At 34.8% G+C, this 23,551-nt stretch overlaps 1 pseudogene; it reads right to left on the minus strand.

Annotated features, from left to right (window-relative positions):
* Positions 1 to 20,774: 20,774 nt before the first annotated feature.
* LOC100441899 (eukaryotic initiation factor 4A-I-like) lies at positions 20,775 to 21,740 on the minus strand (annotated as a pseudogene).
* Between the last annotated feature and the right edge of the window lie 1,811 nt (positions 21,741 to 23,551).

A 23,551-nucleotide genomic window follows, 5' to 3' on the forward strand; every position in this document is an offset into this window, starting at 1 on the left:
AAGTATTCAATATGTTATATGAGCTATTGCACACTTAATTATAAAATAGGCTTACTGTTAGATGATTTTGCCCAATCATAAGCTAATGTAGATGTTCTGGGTATGTTTAAGGTAGGCTAGTGTAGATAAGCTATGATATTTGGTAGGTTAGATGTATTAAATGCATTTTGACTTACTATATTTTCAATTTAAGATGATTTTATTGGACATAATCGTATTGTAAGTAAATAAGCATCTATATTACTTATAAATAATGTATTTAATCTGTTAAAAATATATTCAGGTAGAATATTTTTAACATTAATTCATTTTAGCATAAATACATTTACAGCAAATGATATTTATAGACAATAAACAACAGTGCTAGGTCAATGACATCAGAAGCATTTTGTGTGAAGGCTGGAATTATTTTGTTTTTCACATGATATCACAAGCTATAATGTCTTTAGCATAGTCGGTGCTAGCCATTTAGAATCATAATGATCTGTTCTAAAAGGCTTAAAATATTCTTTTCATTTCTGCAAATTTTAGAAACATATAATAATTGCACCTGGAACTAGATTTTGGACATTACTCCATTCTGCTACTCTTTTTTACTAAGATGAAAGTTGAAATAGAATGAAAATTTTTACTTTTTTGATCTCATTTCAATGTTACAGGAGAATATGAGTATTGCCTGGACACATGTATGTTGTAATGAAGCCTTAAATATAGGAATGCAATTTGAAACTGATGTGAAAGTAGTTAAACCTGTTGTGTTCCCGGACTAAAAAGTTATATCGTTTCAATTGGGAATTGACATGGAATATAGATATCTATTTTCTTCATTACAGGTTTTTGGAAAAAAATATGACAAATCCAAAAAATTTACAAAAGACAATTCAAAGTCATTAATAAAAATTTGGAAGGATATATTACTTTTTATGAAATAATTGCATATTGTCATTTACACAAATGTCTCTCTTTGAAAGACCCATGAGGAGTAACAGGGAATTAGAAATGGAAAACAACCCCATACAAAGAATGTGGCTGAATTTTCACTGAAGCAAATGAAAACAGTTCTCCATTCATTCCTTGATGTCTAGTCATTGGCCAAACAGCCTAATTCATAAATGGATCTCAGAGAAGGCAAATTCAAAGTGTCTAAAGGAAATTCATTTTAATAAACATAAAACCAAATGTGTATTAGACTGTTTAATGTAATAAATTCCAGAATGTTATATTTGATCATCACAAAGCTTTAGTTCTTAAATTTTGCATAGAAAAAGCAAGCCAATGATTCAGCAATTTCATTTGTTTGACTCATTTTGAATTCCACAGGAAGCAACAAAAGCAAGTGACTACATAGTAGAAATATATTTTATTTCTACTAAGAGCTTGCCTCTCATTACCAGAGTATAATTGTTACAGATATATGTGTACACTTGTAATAGTAATTTTTTCCATTTCCATTTTAATCTGTTCTTTTTAAAATCAGTTCTTGACATAATTTTAAAAATTAGAGTTAGAAATTACAAACTTTCTTTTACATTTTTTAGACAGTGTCTCACTCTGTTGCCTTGGCTGTAGAGATGGGGTTTCACCATGTTGCCCAGGCTGGTCTTGAACTCCCTGGGCTCAAGAGATCCACTCACATTGAGCTCCCAAAGTGCTGGGATTACAGACGCAAACGCCTGGTCTCCAAACTTTCTTTGCAACAAGAACATTCGGGATTTAAAAAGTAAACTGAATCAATTTGCAGCTGGAACAGTGTTATTTAAACATCACTTGACCTACTAATGGAGCAGTCCAAATTAGATACTTCCAAGAGACAAGAGGAACTGTCAAAACTGGCATCTTTTTAGTGGAAACTCTATGATTCAGGCTTTCATTCGTTGGCTTTCTCATTCACTTTGGGAATGAGTTTAACAAAGAATAAGAAGGAAACTGAATCATTTCTGGTACCAGTTTTCTAGTTTCCTTTAACAGTCTTGGGCTATTGATGGCTAAGATGAAGAGACTTATGGCAAGGCTCCCGTCCAACCCTTTGTTTGTGTAAAAGGTCCTTTGCCAGCCCTTTCTGGGGAGGCTGTACTTATATTATATATTAGTCCATTCTCAAACGGCTATAAAAAATATTTGAGACTAGGTAATTTGTAAAGTAAAGAGGTTTAATTGACTCACAGTTCTGCATGGCTGGGGAGGCCTCAGGAAACTTACAATCATGGTGGCAGGTGAAGGGGAAGCAAGGCAGGTCTTACATGACAGCAGAAGAGAAGTGAGAGCACAGGAAAAACTGCCACTATTAAAACTATCAGATCTCATGAGAACTCTCTCATTATCACAAGAACAGAATGGGGGAAACAGCCCCCCTGATCCATTCACCTCCCCGCAGGTCCCTCCCCTGGCAATTTGAGATGCTATTTGGGTGGGGACATAGAGCCAAACCATATGACATGGTATGATTACAAGAATGACAGGCACACTGATGGCCTTTTCCCAGTTAACTACAATGTTACTGGAATTCTTTGCTTTAGATATACCTAAAGGGCTGTCCTCAAGCTGGCTTAAAAATTGATATTTAGAAGCTAAATATTAAGGTTTACTCTATAGAGAAGTAAATATCTTACCATCTAGCTCAAAGCAAGAACTGAGGGATTGATAAACAGAATTACATAGAGTTTTGTAGAAAAGGGGTAAAGAAAATACAGTAAGGGACTATTCAATTATTACTTACTTTCATTGAAGAATATTAAGTTATTTTTATTTCATATTTCATTGTATTCTGAAGATTATCTCTAAAAAGGCCTACTAAAGTAACCAAAAAAAATAGAAAAAATTTGAAAGAAAAAAGAAAGAGGAAGAAAAGAAAGAAAAAGAAGAAAGAGAGAGAGAAAGAAAGAAAGAAAAGAAAGAGAAAGAAAGAAAAAAGAAAAAGAAAGAAAGAAGGAAGGAAGGAAGGAAAGAAAGAAAAAGAAAGAAAGAAAGAAAGAAAGAAAGAAAGAAAGAAAGGCTGGGCGTGGTGGCTCACGCCTGTAATCCCAGCATTTTGGGAGGCCGAGGCGGGCGGATCATGAGGTCAGGAGATCGAGACCATCCTGGCTAACACAGTGAAACCCCGTCTCTACTAAAAATATGAAAAAAAAAAAAATGAGCCAGGAGTGGTGGCAGGCACCTGTAGTCCCAGCTACTCGGGAGGCTGAGGCAGGAGAATGGCGTGAACCCGGGAGGCAGAGCTTGCAGTTAGCCGAGATGGCGCCACTGCACTCCAGCCTGGGCGACAGAGTGAGACTCCCTCTCAAAAAATAAAAAGAAAGAAAGGAGAAGAAAAGGAAGAGGAAGAATCAGAAGCAGAAGCAGAAATGGAAGAAAGGAAGGAAAGTAAGGAAAGAAGGAAGGAAGGAAGGAAGGAAGGGAGGGAGGGAAATTAAAGCATACATGGCCAAAATGTCATACCTGAGATTCTATAAGACCTCATCTGTTTTATACAGAGGGACAACTAGAATTGGTATGATTTCATAAATGAAATAAATAGATGTTGGTTTATATATTATATATTATATATTCATCTTGAAATTGAATATCAAATTTAATTTTAATTTTATTTTGAAATTATTTTTAAAATAATTTTTAGTTTTTAATTTAATTGTATTGTGGAATATATCATTAATGCTACAGAGAATGTATATTAGAAAGTATATTTTAAAGAATATTCGCTAAGTGAATAGAACTACAACCACATTGCCCGTGTTTTGAAAGCCTTGTAAGTCCCTCCCTAATTGCCTCCCATTTCTGTTTGCAAAGCAAGAGAATCCCAGTGTGTTAGTCAGTGTTCTCCACAGAAACAGAGCCAATAGGCTGGATACCTAAGGAAGGATTGATGTTGCAGTCTTGAGTCTGAAGGCTGAGTCTTTTCTCTTAAGGCCTTCACCTGACTGAATGAGGCCCATTGCATTATGGAGGGTAATCAGCTTTACCCCCAATGCTACTAATTTAAATGTTAATTACATCTAAAAAATGCTTTCACATCAATGTCTAGGCACCAAGTCGACATAAAATTGACAATCACACCCAGGAATTATCTCAAGCATGTTAATTTAGATGTTCATATCCAGGTGAAAAGTGATATATGGAATATACTATTATATTTACTCTATACCTCATAATTATGCTTTTTAAACTTGGGGAGGCCTTAGTTACATGTTCAATTGGCTTAATGAATGGCAGTCAGTATATTGAATCTATGAATAATAACAAACCCATAAATACAATGTTTACTTTTACAACTTGGCAAGAATTTTTTTTGAGTATCAAATTGGGGGAAAATCCAAAATGCATGCCAATTTTGTAGTGCTTAGCCCTCTAACATAATAATTAACTCTTATAAAAGCTATTGATAGCTTTTATTTTCTTTTGCTACCAGTCATTCAAATGTGAAATGTACTTGAATTGAAAAATATTCACTTTCCCTTACTGCTGCCAACCTGTCTCTGTATCCCATCACAAACTTCATCAAGGATATCTGTGTTTATTCTCTGTTTCCTCATCACTGGTTAATTCTTCAACTTATTCTTATTTGGATTCTACCTCTATCCTTTTATCAGAACAACTCATTTTATGCAGTCTCTAAAAAATGTACAATACCTGTGACTTTGCCCATGTCTTAAAAAAGACAAAACTAGTTTCAGTTGCCAAAGATAGACATCATTCACCTACGGCTCAGGCTAGAGGTAAATATTAGAAGTGATATTGTATCAGCTATTGCTGAATAGGTAGGATTGAAGCTGTGATTATATATTAAGTCAACCAGAAAGCGAGTATGGACTGCTAAGGAAGAGGAGTTAGAATGAAATGACAACGCTCAATGCCTGAAGAGAACAGGGGAGTAAATAGAAAAATCAGCAGATGTGTGGTCTTTTAGAAGAAACAAGTTGCTTTGAAAAAGATAGTGGTAAACATTTTTGAAAGCTGATGAAATGTCAAGAAAGATTAAACCTTAAATATATACAATGAGAAGACATTTAGGGGACTAGTAGAGGGAGACAACAGATTAAAGTGAGTTGAAGAATAATGAAAAATCTGCTAAAAATATACGATTCTGAATTATTTTGTACTGCATAAAATATGACTCAACCGATATTCTTAGCTTTCCTCAATGTGACCTCATTCTATATCTAGCTTCATTTTCTATTGCTAAATTGACTTTCAAAATATGTCCCGTGATGAAAGTACTTATCCTCTTATTTTATTCTCTCATTTCACTATTCTATTAATTCATCCAAAAATATTCATTGAGTTGTAACTATGTGTTAGTACCGTCTAGGAACTGAACACTCAGCAACAAACAATAATGATGAAGTCTCTGCCATACATACTACATTTATTTAGTCAAATTGTAGCAGTCGGGATGGTTTAGCCAGGTTTGCTGGGGAAACAACCATCCATGTAATCTCAGAGGCTTACAATAATAAATCAACACTTACTTAATATTCAAACTGCATGTAGGCTGAAGTCAGCTGCAATCCTCATCCATATATTTTTATTCCAAGACTCATACAGAAAACAGAAACAAACAGGCAAAGAAATTTCATTAGTACCTCTTAAAGTTTCTTCTCAAAAACAGTATACATCATGCCTACATTTATTCCATTGACTAAAGCACATCACATGGTCAGGTCAAACATCAATAGAGCAGAGAATATATATTCTGTCCATAAGGGGCCGCTTAAGGCTGATGTCAATAAGCAACAATGTATAATTTTCTTACAGGAAAGGAAGAATGAATAACTGTGCAATAAAACAATCTAACACAGGTATTTAATCCTGTATTTTACCTACAAAGCCATCCTATAAATATCTAAGAAAAAATGACTCAGCTTTAAAGCATCAGCAATAATACTGCTGCACTGCTTGTGATTCTTAAAAATGGCTTGATGTTGGGCATCAACATTAAGACATATTATTTTATCATTTTACTTAATACAATTACTTGTATCCTTCCCTGGGAATGCTATGAATTATTGATATACTGTATTTTTTATTTCTACTAGGACATTCTGCATTAGGAAAAAGTTATACTTTTTATAAAGCATCCCAAATAAATCAATTCATGGAGTCATTAGAAGATATTTATTTGAGTTTCTGCAATATATTCCAATCACAACTGGACACACACAGTATAAACAAATTGTCAAAAATTTATTTCAAAATTCATATGAAACCAAAAGAACCAAAGAAGGTATACATGCAACCAACAATCACATGAAAAAGAAATCTCAACATCACTGATCATTAGAGAAATGCAAATCAGAACTACAATGAGATACCATTTCACACCAGTCGGATGGCTATTATTAAAAAGTCAAGGCGGGGTGCGGTGGCTCATGCCTATAATCTTAGCACTTGGGTAGACCGAGGCAGGTGGGTCACCTGAGGTCAGGAATTCGAGACCAGCCTGGCCAACATGGCGAAACCCTGTCTCTACTAAAAATACAAAAATTAGCTGGGCGTGGTGGCATGCACCTGTAATCCCAGCTACTTGGGAGGCTGAGGCAGGAGAATTGCTGAAACCCGGGAGGCAAAGTGCACTTTACTTTTTAATGATGCTTGTTTTTCAAATTATAATATAACATTATTAGTTATACTAAGAAAATACAATTTACATTATTTAAGTTTAATGCTAATTAACACGGAGATAAATAAGTTTCTCTGGGCTTATTAAGAGAAGGCATAGATTCTCAGCTACAGACATTTTAGGTTAAATAATCGTGAAGAAAAACAGTAGGGAAAAGCTAAAGACCAAAAAGAGTTCATACTTGTTTTACTTAGAAGTATGTATCCTATAGACTGGATTAAGAAAATGTGGCACATATACACCATGGAATACTATGCAGCCATAAAAAATGATGAGTTCACGTCCTTTGTAGGGACATGGATGAAATTGGAAATCATCATTCTCAGTAAACTATCGCAAGAACAAAAAACCAAACACCGCATATTCTCACTCATAGGTGGGAATTGAACAATGAGAACACATGGACACAGGAAGGGGAACATCACACTCTGGGGACTGTTGTGGGGTGGGGGGAGGGGGGAGGGATAGCATTGGGAGATATACCTAATGCTAGATGACGAGTTGGTGGGTGCAGCGCACCAGCATGGCACATGTATACATATGTAACTTACCTGCACATTGCGCACATGTACCATAAAACCTAAAGTATAATAATAATAATAATAATAATAATAAAAGAAAAAAAAAAAAGAAACAAAAATGAGTACAAGCACTGCAAAAAAAAAAAAAAAAAAAGAAGTATGTATCCTAGTATATTGAGATCAGTTTTCTAACCATAATTGATGATACTATGCTAAAACTATGGTGCATCATTTGTGACGCTGCATTGCATAGCGAAGGGATGAAACAAAGAACACCTATGTAGTATTTACATAAAAGATATAAATAAAAGTGTTCAAAACCACATTCTTTGTATGAGTATTTAATTGAAAAGCCTACAGAAGCAGATGCTCAACATTTCACCTATGAATATTGATGCTATGTGTCTTATTGTAAAACAGCACTTTGGGTTGCTAAGACTAAAGAAAATGTATACAATTGCTGAGACGGTGAAGTATGGTATCAAAGATACTTGTTTGGAAATGCAGTGTGAGTCTGTATTATGAAGTCAATCAAATAACATTTTGCAATAACACTGTATACTCAGGAGCTGAGTGATGATCTAGAAGACCAACTCACTGAACAATTAAAACTAGTAAAGTGTTTTTCATTGTGATTAGACTAATGCACTGATACTGCTAACATGGCAACTCTTTCAGTGTAGTCCATTTTCAACATTATATTGATATTATGGAACTTTTTTCTTCATCGCTCATGTAAACTGACTAGATCTGAGCCCTATTATATGAACTGTCAACTGGTGTAGTTTAGAGATTATGTTTCACGTGCATGTTTCTGTGGCATAATATTTATTACAGAAAACATTCTTGAATGGTTACCCAGATATGGTGCTTTTATTAAAATGCAAATCAACACAGTTTTCTTTATCAAAAAAGTCTTGCATGGCATTAAATGTCAGCTTTAAAAAGTCACTGATGGCATGGTAACATTTTGTGAGTTAAGTAAATGTCAATACATTAAATTCAAGATTATTTTACATATCAAGTAATAATATGGAAGCTGATTATGAACTCAAATTATTTCATAAAGAGCCATGCAGTTCATGGAGAGCAAAAGTTCTGTGGAAAGCACTTCAATTATTGAACAAACTTTTAATGTTTCACTTCTTAAGAAACCAGTTTGGTCCAACAATTTAAAGCTGTTCAGTGATAGCCAGGGTTACTTGTTTATCTGATATTTTTTATGTATTTAATGATATTAATATTTTTAGGTATTGTAGAAATAGAACAAGTTTTTCAATGACAGAAAATGAAACTAAGAATTTATGGAATCTAGTCTTACAGTTTATATATGGAATATAGTATGTATTTAATGATATTAATATTTTTAGGTATTGTAGAAATAAAACAAGTTTTTCAATGACAGAAAATGAAACTTTGAGAATTTATGGAATCTGGTTGTATGGCAAGCTAATAACAATTACCAATGAGGTAGGTGTTAATGTTGTTATTGGACACCTGCAAAAGGTTATCACCAAACATTTAATCGAGGATTTGGAATTTTATTTTTTTTTACCAAAAATGTTTCACACATAAGAAATGCGTGGATCTGAAAACCATTCTCATTGAAAGATAATTCAAATTTAATAATAAGGATAAATTTATAGAACTAGCTACTGGAAGAATCACTGAAGATGTGTTTTGAAAGCACATCATCACTTACTTCATGTTTGGATATCAGTTAAAAATATACATGGTGAGCTAGAAGAAATTACTTTAAAGGCTCTTGTTCTGTTTCTAACAATACAACTCCACAGATTGTTTTGGGCTCAATGAGTGTCACTAAAACAGGAATCTGGAAATAGTGCAGATAATTATGAATAAATGAATGTTGTGAATAAAACCTACCCTAGATATGGTAACAGGGAAGAAATGAACTGTTTGCATTTATTCGTATCAAAATATTTAAATGTGTTTGTATAAAATATTCTCAAAGTGTGCATGTAAGTTTTCATTACATGAAATCACATTTCACTTATACATTTTGTTTAGCTGAGATTGTAGAAAGACAAATAGTATATTAGCAATTCTCAATATTAATGGCTATGTGTATACTCAATAAAAATATATAGTCTTTTGGAAATTATTTTCTTCATATACCATATTTGTTCTCATTATATTTATAAAAATGGAGAGATATTCCTGATTCTAAAAAAAGGGTTTGCATTTTCTGTATCTTTAATTTTAGTTTTCCAGTAATTTATTTTGATCATATTTTTCCACAGTATTCATTCACAATAAATTAAAATACTGGCTCTTTGCAATAAATACTACTTTTACCTTTTTAGTTTTGAAATAATTACAGATTCATTAGAAGTTGGGAAGATAGTACAGAGAAGTCCCATATAACTTACATCAAGTTTCTTCCAAAGGTTACATCTTACAGAACTCTATACAATAAAAAACAGAATGTTGACATTAATACAATGTATGTATAGAGTATTTTAATTTTATCACTGTTAGATTGGTATGATGACCACTCCAATCAAGATAACACAAAGATCTGTACAGCGCGACCTCTTTATAGTCTCATCCATCCCCTTCCACCTCCAAGTCCATAAACCCTGGAAAACAAAAATTTGTTCTTCCATGTCCCTAGCTTTTTCATTTCAATAATGTTGTATTTTTAGGTTTTTGAGGAACCTCTATACAGTTTCCCATAATAGAAATTCTTCAAAAAAACTAAAAATATGTCATTCTTAAAATGACAAAATTATAAAAAATGGAGAACAAATTTTACCATTTGATCCAGAAATCCCATTTCTGAGATTTCTAAATAATTCAGTATATCTAAAAGATATCTGCATTCCCCATGTTCATCACAGTATTGTCTATAATAGACATGGGATCAATCTACGTCCATTAACAGATGAATTGATAAAGAAAACGTGGTATTTATAAACAATGGAATACTACTCAGCCTCAATGAAGAAAATTCTGTCATTTGCAACAACATAGGTGAATCTGGAAGACATCATGCAAAGTGAAATCAACCAAGTACAGAAGAGAAAAACTGCATGTTCTCACTTATATGCAAAACTAAAACAATCTAAGAAGCAGAGAATAGAAAAGAGGTTACCAGAGCCTGGAGGTGAGGCAGGGATGAGAGTGAAAGGAAGAATGATGATATGTCAGTCAAAAGATCCAAGTTGAAGTTAAATAGGAGGAGTAAATAATGAGTATTTAAGGTGCTAGATATATTAACCTATTTGATTCAATCATCTCACACTGTATATGATAGATATATACATGACTGTCTCCTATAATTATATATACTTATAATTCAAAAATAATTAAAGCTATTAAAAAAGAAAAGAATGTTGTATTAATAGAATATTGAAGTATGTAATATTTTTAGATTGTTTTTTACTCAGAATAAATCCCTTGAGATCTATTTAAGCACTGGAAGTTAGAATTGTAACATGCATTTTAGTAGAACACAATTCAACTCATAACAATACAATTATGGCTGACATTGGTCTGTAATTTTCTTTTTCTTTAAGGTATTTTTCACCTTTTCATGTAGTATTAGCCTGATCTTATATAATGATAGTCCCTTTTCCTCTTTTTTTGCTGAAAAAGTGTGTGTAACCTTGATTTTATTTATTTAGTTTCAGACAGAATTTACCAGTACAACTATCTCAGCGTGGAACTTTCTTTATGGCGACAAATTTAATTGCCTTAATGGAGATTAGGATTACTCAGATTTTCTTCCTTATTATTAATTTTGATAAATTGTATTTTTTAAGAAAGTTGCCTTTTTGTTTTATTTTGTCAAGTTTGTTGGTATATCATTCTTAATAACATTCTATACTATTCTTTAATGTTTGTAGTATTTCATGCCTTTGATTACACTGCTATCATTAAAAGGTATTAACCCACTTTTCCAACCATGCTGTTATATGAATAGAACTTTCTCGTAAGAATTTCTTCATCATTCATTCTTTCAGTATATTCACTAAACACCCTGTAAATCCCAGAAAACAGAGGCCGAGACAGATTAGATATACTTTCTGCCTTCACAGAGCCAATGGTCTAGTGGATTATGTGGCTATTAATTAAGAATTTGGAAGTGTGTTTGGTATAATGATATGAAGACCGTATGTTTCAAGAAAACTTTAATGAGCCTAAAGGGTAAATAGAATTTAGTTAAACAAAGAGAAGAAGAAAGCTCTGTCTAGTCAAATAGAAAGCTAAAGAAAAATTTCAGAAGCAAGAAATGATGAAGTATAGTTCAAGAAGTTAAATTTAAAAAAATAAAAAAAATTCAGCATTGCCAGATATAGACTGCAAAAGGGGGAGACAGCAATAAGAAATTATACTGAATAAGTATGTGTGGCCAAAGGATACAGTGCTTGTAAGTGTTCATGAGATGCGACATTTTCCTAAATGGGATGGGAAAGTATGAAATTCTTTTTAGCACATGGAAGTAATAATCAGATTTGCATTTTCCAAATGTTACTGAGGACTCAACATATAGAAAGTATTGGCAAGAAAGCAGACTGTAAGCAAGGAGGTGAATTAAGACTTTGTTCCAATGACCTACACAAAAGATGATGATGGCTTGACCAAGAGGTAAGTGCAGTTTTAGAAAAGGAGATGGATACGTCTACCAGAATTGACTCAACCTTATGATTGACTGAAATTGCCAAGTAAGGGAGACAATGCAATCAAGAGTGACACATAGATTTCTGGCTTAGGTAATTAGGTAGATGGGGTTGACATAAAATGAGAAACTTACAGGGGGAAATGTTCTCCCAGGGAGAGTGTTATTTTTGAACAAGATGAATTTGAAGGGCCTCTAGGCTACCTAGTAGAAAAATTATGTAATATAATCAACTTACTTGAACTCTGTTGAGTTTGAAATAGGTAACTTCATATTGATACCTATGTGCAACGCTTAGCTTTACAGGTGCTGGCAAAAAGAAAGTGGGTATGAACTGGTTTGGGGTTTTGCCAGAGTTCTGGGAAGAGCAGAATTCAGAGAGATCAAATATTCTCCAAGTAATTAAAGATTGGGTCATGAAATCTAAGCCTGATGGGTTGAAAAATAAGGAGAAAAGAATAGTGGGTATAGAAAAAGTAGAGAGATCCAATGAGATATAAGTTCAAGGGAAGGGGAAAAAGAGTTCCAGTGGAAGAAGATTAACAAAGTAACTTGAAAAAAGGAAAATTGTAGTTAAAAATTGAATGTATTTGTCTGGAACTTTGACACTATCCTGGATGGGTGATGAAATTTTGAATGATGAGAGAGGAAAAGACAAATGTGTAGAGGAAGAAGAGCAGACATGAGAGCCTTGAGTGAGACTCTTAGAACTTCCTACAATGTCTTTGTAATTGGACTCATGTATCATCTCCTCTATGAAACTGCAGGTCGCTTAATGTCCAGGTCTGTAACTTACTCTCCCCTCAACCAACAGACGAGCCCACTAGCATGCTGTCATATGTAAAACAAGGACTCCATAACTAAATCTTGTATCAATAAATGAATGTGGTGATTTGTCTAAAAGTCAGATTATAAAATTACTCAATAACAACCATAGAGCAAGTAGTTCCAAAATGACATCATTCCCAGAATTTTATAGAACATCATTGATTATCTCACAGCCAGAAAAATTCCAAATCTTTTCATGGCTTCTTATCTTCTTGAGTTGCTGACTAAATCCTACTGATAAGGTCCTTATAGAGAAGTAATTCTACAGTAGTGTGATTACCAGGCATTAAAGTCTTAAGAAAAAAAAAAAAAGATTTCCTATAGCAATAGCTTCATATACAAAATTTTAGAAATAAAGCAGTAGAAAGCATTAGTACAGGCCTAGGACAACTCTAAGCATGAAATAAAACCTTATATTTTTATTTTCATAGTGAGTAACAGAAGGGCACCACTTCTCCTTGAGAATCAGCTTCAAAGGGTGAACAATGCTGTCTTTACTTAACAAATAGCCTTTTTAAAAAACAACCTTGAGAGTATCATGCAAACTGACTTTTTAATGGTTTTGGGCAACATGTTTACATTTTAAACTTTTGAGTTTGCATTTTTCTTTTTTTTCAAAGTTCAATCTGTCAACTGGTTGGAATTTGTAATTTATGGCTCTGCAGCAATCCAAAGTTCCTTATCCTTAAGTGATCCCATTCCCATGGAAGTTTATGTTGCAGAGATTTTTTAAAAATCTTAAAAGTAAAGACAGTATTTTGGAATCATTATGTGATGTTTCTAAATATGTTCTTCTATGTTGATATCCCTGTAATTTTTGAAAGATCTTTGATACTACACAATGAGGAAAAAAAGAAATCTTAATCAATGAAATGTCAAGTCCTTAAAATATTTCCCATAATACTTCCTTTCTGAGTATTTTATTTTCAACTTCAAATGTGTATTTTTCCTCTTAAGTTAATTTCTCTAATCTTTATTGATTCCCTACTATATACCGGTTACTTCACATAACATTAATAATTAAAGAGAAATAATACCAATAACAGTCTCTAACTTCAAGTGTTTGTGGTCAGTTATAGTGAAAACAAACATCAAAACAGATAATATGAAGTTTAGGACACATTGTTGTGACTATCAGCCAAAAGTCTGGTAAGGTTGAAGATACAATAACATATAGAAGAATACACTGATCATCATTCAGCTATGTTTTATTTGAGTAAGCTACACTGCTTTACTTTTGTCCAATGCAAAATTTTTTAATGTTGCATTTATTTGCTTAACACAAAAGAGTTACTCCATACAAGTTTTGTAGTCTATGATTTCTTTTTGAAACCTTTCAGGGTTAAATCAAAATACGGCTTCAGAGTTACAATGGTAACTTAAAAGCACAGAAGCCAAATATTTACCAGAACTGTAAAACTGTAAAACTAAAGTGTAAAACACTTCAGTTTAAAACTATTCACATTATTTCTAGCTTGAAAGTGCTAGAAATACATCAAAATTGGCCTTTATTAATTGAGAAGTTAATTTTACATTTTAGTGGCATTTCTCCAGGTTAACATTTTTATTTGCAAGAAAATGTGGGTGCTTTATAGGAAAATGTTTGCTTAACTTAGGTGAACTATTTTTTCTTATTTTATTTCTAAGATTTTATAGAAAGAGAAAATCTCATATTCTGTTTCTCATTGGTTTCTCATTGGTATAAATGTGCCCCATGGAGCATTGACTCATTCACATTTCACATAGAGGATGTGTAATTTGGCCCCTCTGGGTAGCCAGAAGAAGCAGATATCCCGTGGGTCCAGCATGACCATGTGAAGGCAAGTCTTTCCTTGTCAGCCAGTGCATTGCATAAGGGTGCCAAACTTCTATTGGTGGTAGAGCAGGGGGAGTAGTCTGGACCTGGGAAGTCCCTGAGTTATCATTATGTCTGTCCCTTAGAAAATAGGCAAGGGCCAAGATCAAAGACAGGATGAATACATAAGCTGGTAGGTCTGGGAGGATTTTATATGATGCGTAACTAGGTCTACAACACTATCATTTTTTATTGTTTTTAAAAGCCTTGATATCCTTCTTCACATGGAGTTAGTGGTTTTGTTCTTCAGCTACTTGCACTGAGGCTATAAACTTGTTCAAACTTTACCTTCTCTCACAATACCAGCTATATTGATCATGGTGGCAATTGCTGTAAAATACAACCCCCTAGATGTTAGTGGAGAGTTATTCTTGCTACATCAAGTTCAGTGCAGATATAGTCAGACTTCAGCGGTGCTCTTCCCTGTGGTGAGCCAAAGTTCCAAGCTCCTCTTATGTAGTATCTTCTACTGTTGCTAAGTATTTCAGAGTCATCTGGAGTCCTGAAGTCTTCTACAAATCCCTTGTACTTGGACATCAAACAAGAGAAGAAGGACCTTTAATGAAATAACTTACATTTTTTCTACCAACATCCCATCAGCCAAAACTACTCTTTCTCCCCACTCCTCCAACACTCTGGAATATAAAACAGATTTATGAGTAATGACCACTCTATTAGGTGCATGTTGAATTTAGTACTTTCAAAGAGAAATGGGAATGGTACTGTAGCCACCTCAAGAAAGGATACTGGCAAAAGACATTTGGTATTCCTATTTTATTGCCACAATATGCTGAATTTTGTCTATATTAAGGAAAAGGCATGCTGTATATCTATCAAGGTATATTGTGCTTGGAGATATGTAATACTCTTTGGAAGATTTTACCTTCTTCACTATTAAGGGAATTGGATTTCCCAGTCATTGTAAACTGATATTTTGTAACATTTAATACCATCTCATAAAAATAATGTCAAGGAAAACAATAGCTGTAAGAAATTTATAAAATGCCTCATCTTAGCTCATTCTTCAAAAGGCATATTGGTCTAGCTGGCCTTCCATGAAGGTAATAAAAGTGGTAAATATCCAACTAACATTTTGTAAGCTGAGAAAAATTTTCTCCGAAAGTAAAATACAGGTCATTATGTGGTAAAAGAAAATACTCATACTAGCAGAGTACTTAATATAGTAGTTTTATGTGGAAAACATGATGTCTTTACTAGGTGTAGTTAGTGCTTAGCACATAATGTTATGAATGCATGTCTGCTAAACAGTGCATTTCTGGCTATCTATAAATATCTGCTTTTGTTTATATGAGCTGAATATTAATGGCAAACTTTCTTATAGAATGAAAATGATTAATGAGACTCCTGATTAAGCTGGGGACCTAAATATTTAAGGCCAATTTTGTAACGTTCATTTAGCTCTGATGTCAAGTACTGTATTTCCAAAAGGAGAACCACCAATTGCTAATTATATCAATATTCATATAATCCAATGACAAATATTCACGTTTTGTGGAAGATTGCATCTTCCAAAATGGCCCGTCCTTCATGCTCTTGTTAATGTGATCTCGATTTTCCTTCCATTGCCCATGGTAATGTGCTGCCACCCCCAACCCCACCTGTTTCAGCAGAGTAGATTTTTGTGACTACTTCAACCAATAGAATAAGCTAAAATGACACCATGACATTTCCAAAGTCTGATTATAAAAATGCTAGGCATATTCACTTCGTTCTCTGAGGATGTTTGCTATCAGCCACCATGCTAGAAAGAAGTCCAAATCTTCCTCTCCAAAAACACCCCCTCTAGATGTCAGTGGAGAGTAAAATTTATCCTTATGCCATCAAGTTCAATGCAGACATTCAGCCTTCAGAGGTGCTCTTCCCAATCATGAGCCAGGGGTCCAGATTCCTCTAAATAAACTTCTAAGTAAAAATATTTCTAAATAAACTAACATGTTTTGCCCATTATTAAATTGGGGTTTTAGAAAAGCTATTACTGAGTTTACAACTATTATTAAGACATGAATTAGACAAGAAGAGGCCACTTTAGGAGTTCTAATCCACAGCTCAGTTTAGGTTTCAGCCAACAACCTGCATCAACAACCACACATGTGAGGAAAGATGCTTTCTGAAGATTCCAGCCTCAGCCAGCAAGTCTTTCCAAGTATAACCCTAGGTATTGTGGAGTAGAGGCAAGCCATGCCGAACCTCAGAATCCATGACAATAATTTACTAGAATCCAATACTAGTAAAATAGTATTTTTTTTAAATACTAGATTTGAGATAATTTGTTATGTAGCCATAGTAACTGAAACATTCTTTATTCAAACATAACTAGATCCCAACTTTCCATTAAACTTTTTCATTAGTGTTTTTCCTAACTTTAACAGTATTTACATACGTACTTTATCTTCAATTGTTCCAGTTGACTTGACTTCCACCAACTATATAGCACAGAAAAATTCTCCTGTAAAAATTGTAAACATACATTCAGTCTTCAGGTTGACCCTGGCTTTCTTTCTGAATATTTTTGACTTAACTGCTATTACATGTTTGATTATACAATACACTAGATTGTGCAAGAGTAAAATTATTATTGATAATTTCTAAACTAATAGATTTAGTTCAGGGTCATAGCACTAATAGTCCCACTGCATAGCATAGGACTTACACATGGTAGTCAATAAATATTGCATGAATAAATGCGTGCACAGACACATTTAATCTGTTTTGAAATTTAGTTAGAATACTGTAAAAAAATAACTGTGATATTCACTGTTATTTCTAAATGCAGATTTGAGATTTAGCTTATATGTGCTTTTATAGTCTTATTCATTTGACCATTTAAATATTTGACTATGAAATTGAATAAATTTGTATTACTGTCTCATCCTATATTATAAAAACTGCAACATTATTATTGTGACTTATTATTCACTTATTAAAACTGTTTTTGTCATTTCAGTAATGGTGATGATGATAACAACAGCAGCTAGTGTTTCCTGGACACTTACTTGTGCCAGAAAGTGTCCTAAGCTCTTCTTGTGCTACTAAATTAATTTACATGTATTGGGATATAATTTACCTGTAGACAAATTCATTCCTTTTGGTTGTACAGTTCTATGCATTCTGATAAATGCATATAGTCAAGAAATCATCATTACATTTAAGACATAGAACATTTCCATCATCTAAAAAAATTCCCTTCTGCAAGTCTGTGGTCAATTCTTTCTCCCATATTCAGCCCTTAACAAACAATGGTCTCTTTTCTGTTCATATAGTTTTGCCTTTTCCAAAATGTCATATGAGTGAAATCATACTATATGTACTACCATTTGCTTCTGGTTTATTTCAATTAGTCCAATACATTTGTGAATCATTAATGTTGTTGCATTGCTGTTTTTTATTCCATTGTTTAGATGTACCATAATTTGTATAAATATTTTCCTTATTGATGGACATTTGGCTTTAATTTGGGTAATTACAAGCAAGACTGATATAAGCATGGGTGTATAGATATTTATACAAACATATGCTTTCAATTCTCTTTTATATCCACCTAGGAGTGGGATTGCTGTGTTGTATGCTGAATAGATGTTTAACTTTATGAGAAAGCATCAAAGTATTTTCAAAAGTAGCTGCATCATTTTCAAAAATAGCTGTGTCATTTTGCATTACCACTGGCATTGCATGAGATTTCCAGTTGATCTGCATGCTTACCACAATTCAATACTGCCAGTTTTGCTTTAAAGCCATTCTAACAGATGTTTGCTACCACATTGTGGTCTTAATTTGCATTTCCCTAAATAAAAATGATGTATAGAATCATTTCATATGTTAATGTGCATCCACATATTTCCTTGGATAAAGTTTTATATTTTGCCCATTTTTAATTTTTTATTATTATTCAGTTGTGAAATTTTTAAATATATTTTTAGTAACAGACTTTCATTATATATATATGTTTTGAAATATTTTCTACAAGACTGCGAATTTTTCTTTGATTTTTTTTAACAGTGTCATTCAAAGAGTAAATCGTTCTCGTTTTTTTTTAAATTTTGTTGAATGCCAATATATTTAATTTTCCTTTTATGATTCATGTTGCTGGATGTTGAGTCTAAACTTAACCCAAGTTTGTCTCTTGGGTTTTTTTTTCTGGATATCTCCTTGGAGATGTTTTATAATTTCTGCATGTGGTGCCAGGTGTGATTCACATTTATTTTTGCATATAGATGTACAATTTTTGCCACATCATCTGAAAAACCATGTTGAATTATTTCATCTACATAATTCTAGATCTTATAATCCTAAAACATGAGATTAATTAAATAACCCAGAGGTATACATTGTACACCTTGAATATATACAATTTTTTTTTTTTTTTTTTGACACAGGGTCTCCCTCTATCACCAGGCTGGAGTGCAGTGGCAAGATCTTAGCTCACTGCAACTTCTGCCTCCCAGGTTCAAGCAATCCTCCTGCCTCAGCCTCCCAAGTAGCTGGGACTACAGGCGTGCACCACCATGCCCAGCTAATTTTTGTATTTTTAGTAGAGACAGGTTTTATCATGTTGGCCAGGATGTTCTCAATCTCCTGACCTCATGACCCGCCCGCCTCTGCCTCTCAAAGTTCTTAGATTACAGGCATGAGCCACCACACCCAGCCAAATATATACAATTTTTTATTTGTCAATTCTACCTTGATATAGCTGAAAAAAAGAAAAGGCCATTTATTTGCTCCATCAGCTGACAGTTGCTGGCATGTCGTGGAATACAGTGTATAACACCCACATACTTTGTGGTTGTATTCTCCTTCTTTTATGTTAATTTGTGTAAAATGATTCCCTTTACCTGAAGAGACTGTAAGCAGAATCCTGTGTGATGGCTCAAATATTTAGTAAACTTTGTGGTAGTGTGACTGGCTTAGGTCTTGAAGTTGGGAACAGGAAGTCAATACCTACAATATAATCAAGGTGAATCATGTCACTTTTAGAGCAGAAGTCCAAGGGTAGCAACTTGCTACCAAATGCCTGGTTGGTTATCTTAAGGTGCCATATTAGAGACTGACAGTTGATCTCAGTTGCTAAGGGATTGGGAATTTTACTAGAGAAGTAGCCAGATCAACCTTATTGAGTGGGAGTCCATGCTGTCAGGCCCTGCATGGCTCCATCTCCACTACCATGGCTACCCTGTGCTTGCGTCTATGCTGCAGCAAAAGGGTGTCTGAGCATAGATGCGATGCTGGCTGATGTCAACAAGCTGCTGTTAAATCTGCACTGTTAGTGCCTCTTCTTTGTGAATGTTCTCTGGTGGGTATTAAAATGTCATACATAGATCTTTATACTTTGTTCCCATTACTGTAAGTTCATCTGCATGTCCCAGTTCTTCCAATCTTTTTCCTTCAAGCTCTAACAAACCAATCAAACCATTAGCTTCTGTAAATGTGTCTGTACATACGCCTACCATGGACTTTCTATTTCCATGTAAAGTGAATGACAAGTTATACCACCCTAAGATCTGCCTATTAGGTAAATGTATAATCACCAGTCATTTTGCAACATCTATGAATGGGACTGTTGTACAACAATAACCGATTTTCAGTTTGAACCCATTTACAAAGGTGAGGCCCTTGGGAAACAAACTCAATCTTTTTCCTCCTCTGTCACATGGCTGTAAAAAATTTCCCCCACACCAAAAGAGAGATGCTGGGTGCAACAAGGAAGAATGAAATGGTCTGGGCGACCCGCTGTGTAGATTAATCTCACCCTCCAAGATTCTTCGTGCCTGATCCCATATATATTGCTTTCTTCTTAAAATGCATTGTTGCTAGGCCTTCTTGACTTTGGAGCTTGTGAAAATAACATATATACAGTGCAAGATGGACAGTTCTGGTCACATGGTCACTTGATGTGCTGGGTTCAGCTGCTCAGTCTCTACCAGAGCCCTTTTACTTGCTGAGAGATGCTTTCTGAATGCAGATACTGATAGTATGACTTAGATACAGAATCCCAGGGTTCTCTCTTGTGGTTCTGAGACCAGAGCTTGTCACAAATGTAAAAGAAGAAAAATAATTTTTCTTCAACCCTCATAAATTCTTCGTTAAAAAGGACCACTGTAGCAAAGAACAGATTAACAAGAGGAAAACAAACAGAAGTTCATCAATATGTATATTTCACATAGATGTGTGAGACACCCAGGGAATGAGTAATTTTCAAAAAGGTGGCTTTGAATTTCTATTTGCATATCTAGCATCTTTAAAAAAATAGTAAATTTTTAGATAAGTACTAAGACAGAAGAAAAGGACTTTGAGACTCTAGAAGCAGCAACCTGTGGGAAGGCAAATAAACAGCAGATAAAAGCTAATTATCACATCTCGTTTCTGTTGGTCCATAGCTCCATGCACAGTAGAGACAGTGAAATCCCAAGCATGCATCTTCTCAGTGAGTCAGTCCACCTTCCTTCGATTGTTGATGAAGATGACTTGACTGGGTGATGGTCAGGGTTTCATACAAGTCACACAGTGTGTCCAGCTTCCACTTCTCTTGTTCCACATTGATGCAGAATTGGTGGATACTCTCCAGGGTCAACTCTTCCTTCTTGACCAGAATCCAAATGGGGTCCCTCATGAACTTCTTGGTCACCTCAAGCACATAAGAAAGTGTTGTAGCTGACAGCAAACTACCTGGGTATTGCTGTTAAACTTTGGAATATGTCATAGATGGGGTCCTTGAATCCATGGCTTAACATTTCATCAGCTTTGTCCAGTACAAACATTTTGATGTATTTGGGAGACAGGTATCTCCAGTGAACCATATCAAACATGCGTCCAGGGGTACGCACGATGACATGGGGAGCTTCCATCTGCAATTTCTGCACCTCAGTACACACATTGGTGCCCCCAATAAAGGCATGATAAGAGGTACTCATGTAGTCTCCACGTGTTATTACCGACCACCTTCTGTATCTGCTGAGCCAATTCTCTAGTGGGTGCTAAGACCAAGGCCTGGGTGGCTTTTTAGATCTAATTCAATCTGCGGCAGAATTGCTATGACAAGTGTGGCCATTTCCCCAGTCGCAGGTTGGGCTTGAGTGATCACATCATAACCCTTGACACAGGTAGAATGGCTCCCTGCTGGATGGCAGAGGGCTTCTCAAAACCATAGGCATAGATGCCACAGAGAAGAAACTCCTAGAGGTTCATGTCATCAAAGCTGTCAACAATCTCATTCCAGTTACTCTTGATGATGCCTTTGGGCTCCATCCCATCAGGGTCATTGTATCAGGACTGGAAATCCTGACTCACACCTATAATCCCAGCACTTTGGGAGGTGTAGACAGGTGGATCACTTGAGGTCAGGAGCTCAAGACCACCCTGGCCAACATGCTGAAACCCTGTCTCTACTAAAAATACAAAAATTAGGTGAACGTGATGGTGCATGCCTGTAATCTCAGCTACTCAGGAGGCTGAGGCAGGAGAATCGCTTGAACATTTAAACCTGGGAGGTGGAGGTAGCAGTGAGCCAAGATCATACCACTAAACTCCAGCCTGGGTGACAGAGTGAGACTCTGTCTTAAGGAAAAAAAAAAAAAAAGCTAATAAGCAAACCATGTTAATGTAGTTTCTTCTGGTACCATGTACAAGCCAATAAAGGTCTAAAGTTGTCTTTAGTGATCTTTACCTTTGTTCTCCCTGGTAGAAGAGTGATATTATATGTTTTGTCTTTGTGAATCTGTGTTCTACTTTTATGCATGTAGAAAAGGGCAGAAATCTTTCCTGCAACTACTTCTTCATTGCCTTTAGCTCAACAATCCTTCATATTTTGGAGTGGCATATTCTGATCTCCCACATCACTAAAGATACTTCAAATGCATGAGTCTATAGGTATTATGGCTCAGGTGGCATGGCTGCTTTCATTGTAACCTGAACCTGATATGGATCCATTTCCTTCTCCAGGCCCCATTTAAAGCTGGGAAACTTGCATGCTACTTAGGAAATGGGTTGGAATTATTTTCTTAAATGTGGAATATGTTGCCTCCAAAGACCAGAGAGGCCTACCAGTCATGTGCAGGAATCAAAAGAAAGCATGCACCATGCCTCATGACCTTGAAATTACAGTCTATTCATGTTTTCCAGGATCTCTCAAGATTGCATAGAAGACTTTTTCCAGGATTCCTCTAGATTTTATAGAAGACAAATTGGTGGCATGGATACATTGAGAAAAAATATATCTACATCATTTAAGTTCTTTAAGAGTCTTTCTTTAAGATTGACACTAATATCTGTTCTCCCTAAAATGTAATATTGCTTTTTACTCACTCTCTTGGTGAGGCAGGAATAGTTGGGCAGTTTCAAAGGCTTCCACTTGAGTGACCTCACTGTGCTAGGTCTTAACTTACATGAGAAGTAACATTGAGGATCATGCCAAAGGCCAATATGATCATTTCAATTAAACATTCTTGGACCTAAAGAAATAACCATCAAGGGGGTCCATTTACCCAATGAATCTACTGTGATTCACAAATGGGCCAGTACTTTATCATTTCTCCTGGAATGGGAGAGTGTGATGAAATTTCAGGCCCCTAGAATCAAGGTCAAAGTCCTCTAAATCAGTGATTAGCAGAGTTTTTCTTAAAATAGGACAGACAGCAAATATATTAGGATTTGGGAAACATAGAGTTTTTGCATCTCAAATATTCAACTCTATTGTTGTAGTGTGACAGCAGCCATAGATAATGTGTAGGCAAGTGGATACGGCTGTGCTCCCAGTGCAGGGGCATTAGCTGGCCTTCACATGGGAAGAGTGTAGCATTTCTGCAGGCCCAGAGTGTTCAGAATAATCTGGGGACTCACAATTTTCAAGGCATTGGCTCTCACATCCCTATATCAACTTGTAAGGTCTTCCTCCTCTTGAATAAGGACACTGATATGACTTCACGGACTTGCTGATTTTGAGAATTCAACCTTTCTTTTATTTTTACTTTATTTTATTTTATTTTATTTTATTTTATTTTATATTTGAGAAAGAGTCTCACTCCATCACCCAGGCTGGAGTGCAGTGGCATGATATCAGTTTACTTCAACCCCCGCCT

The sequence above is a fragment of the Pongo abelii genome, chromosome 22, assembly GCF_028885655.2.
Source record: "Pongo abelii isolate AG06213 chromosome 22, NHGRI_mPonAbe1-v2.0_pri, whole genome shotgun sequence".
Taxonomy (NCBI): domain Eukaryota; kingdom Metazoa; phylum Chordata; class Mammalia; order Primates; family Hominidae; genus Pongo; species Pongo abelii.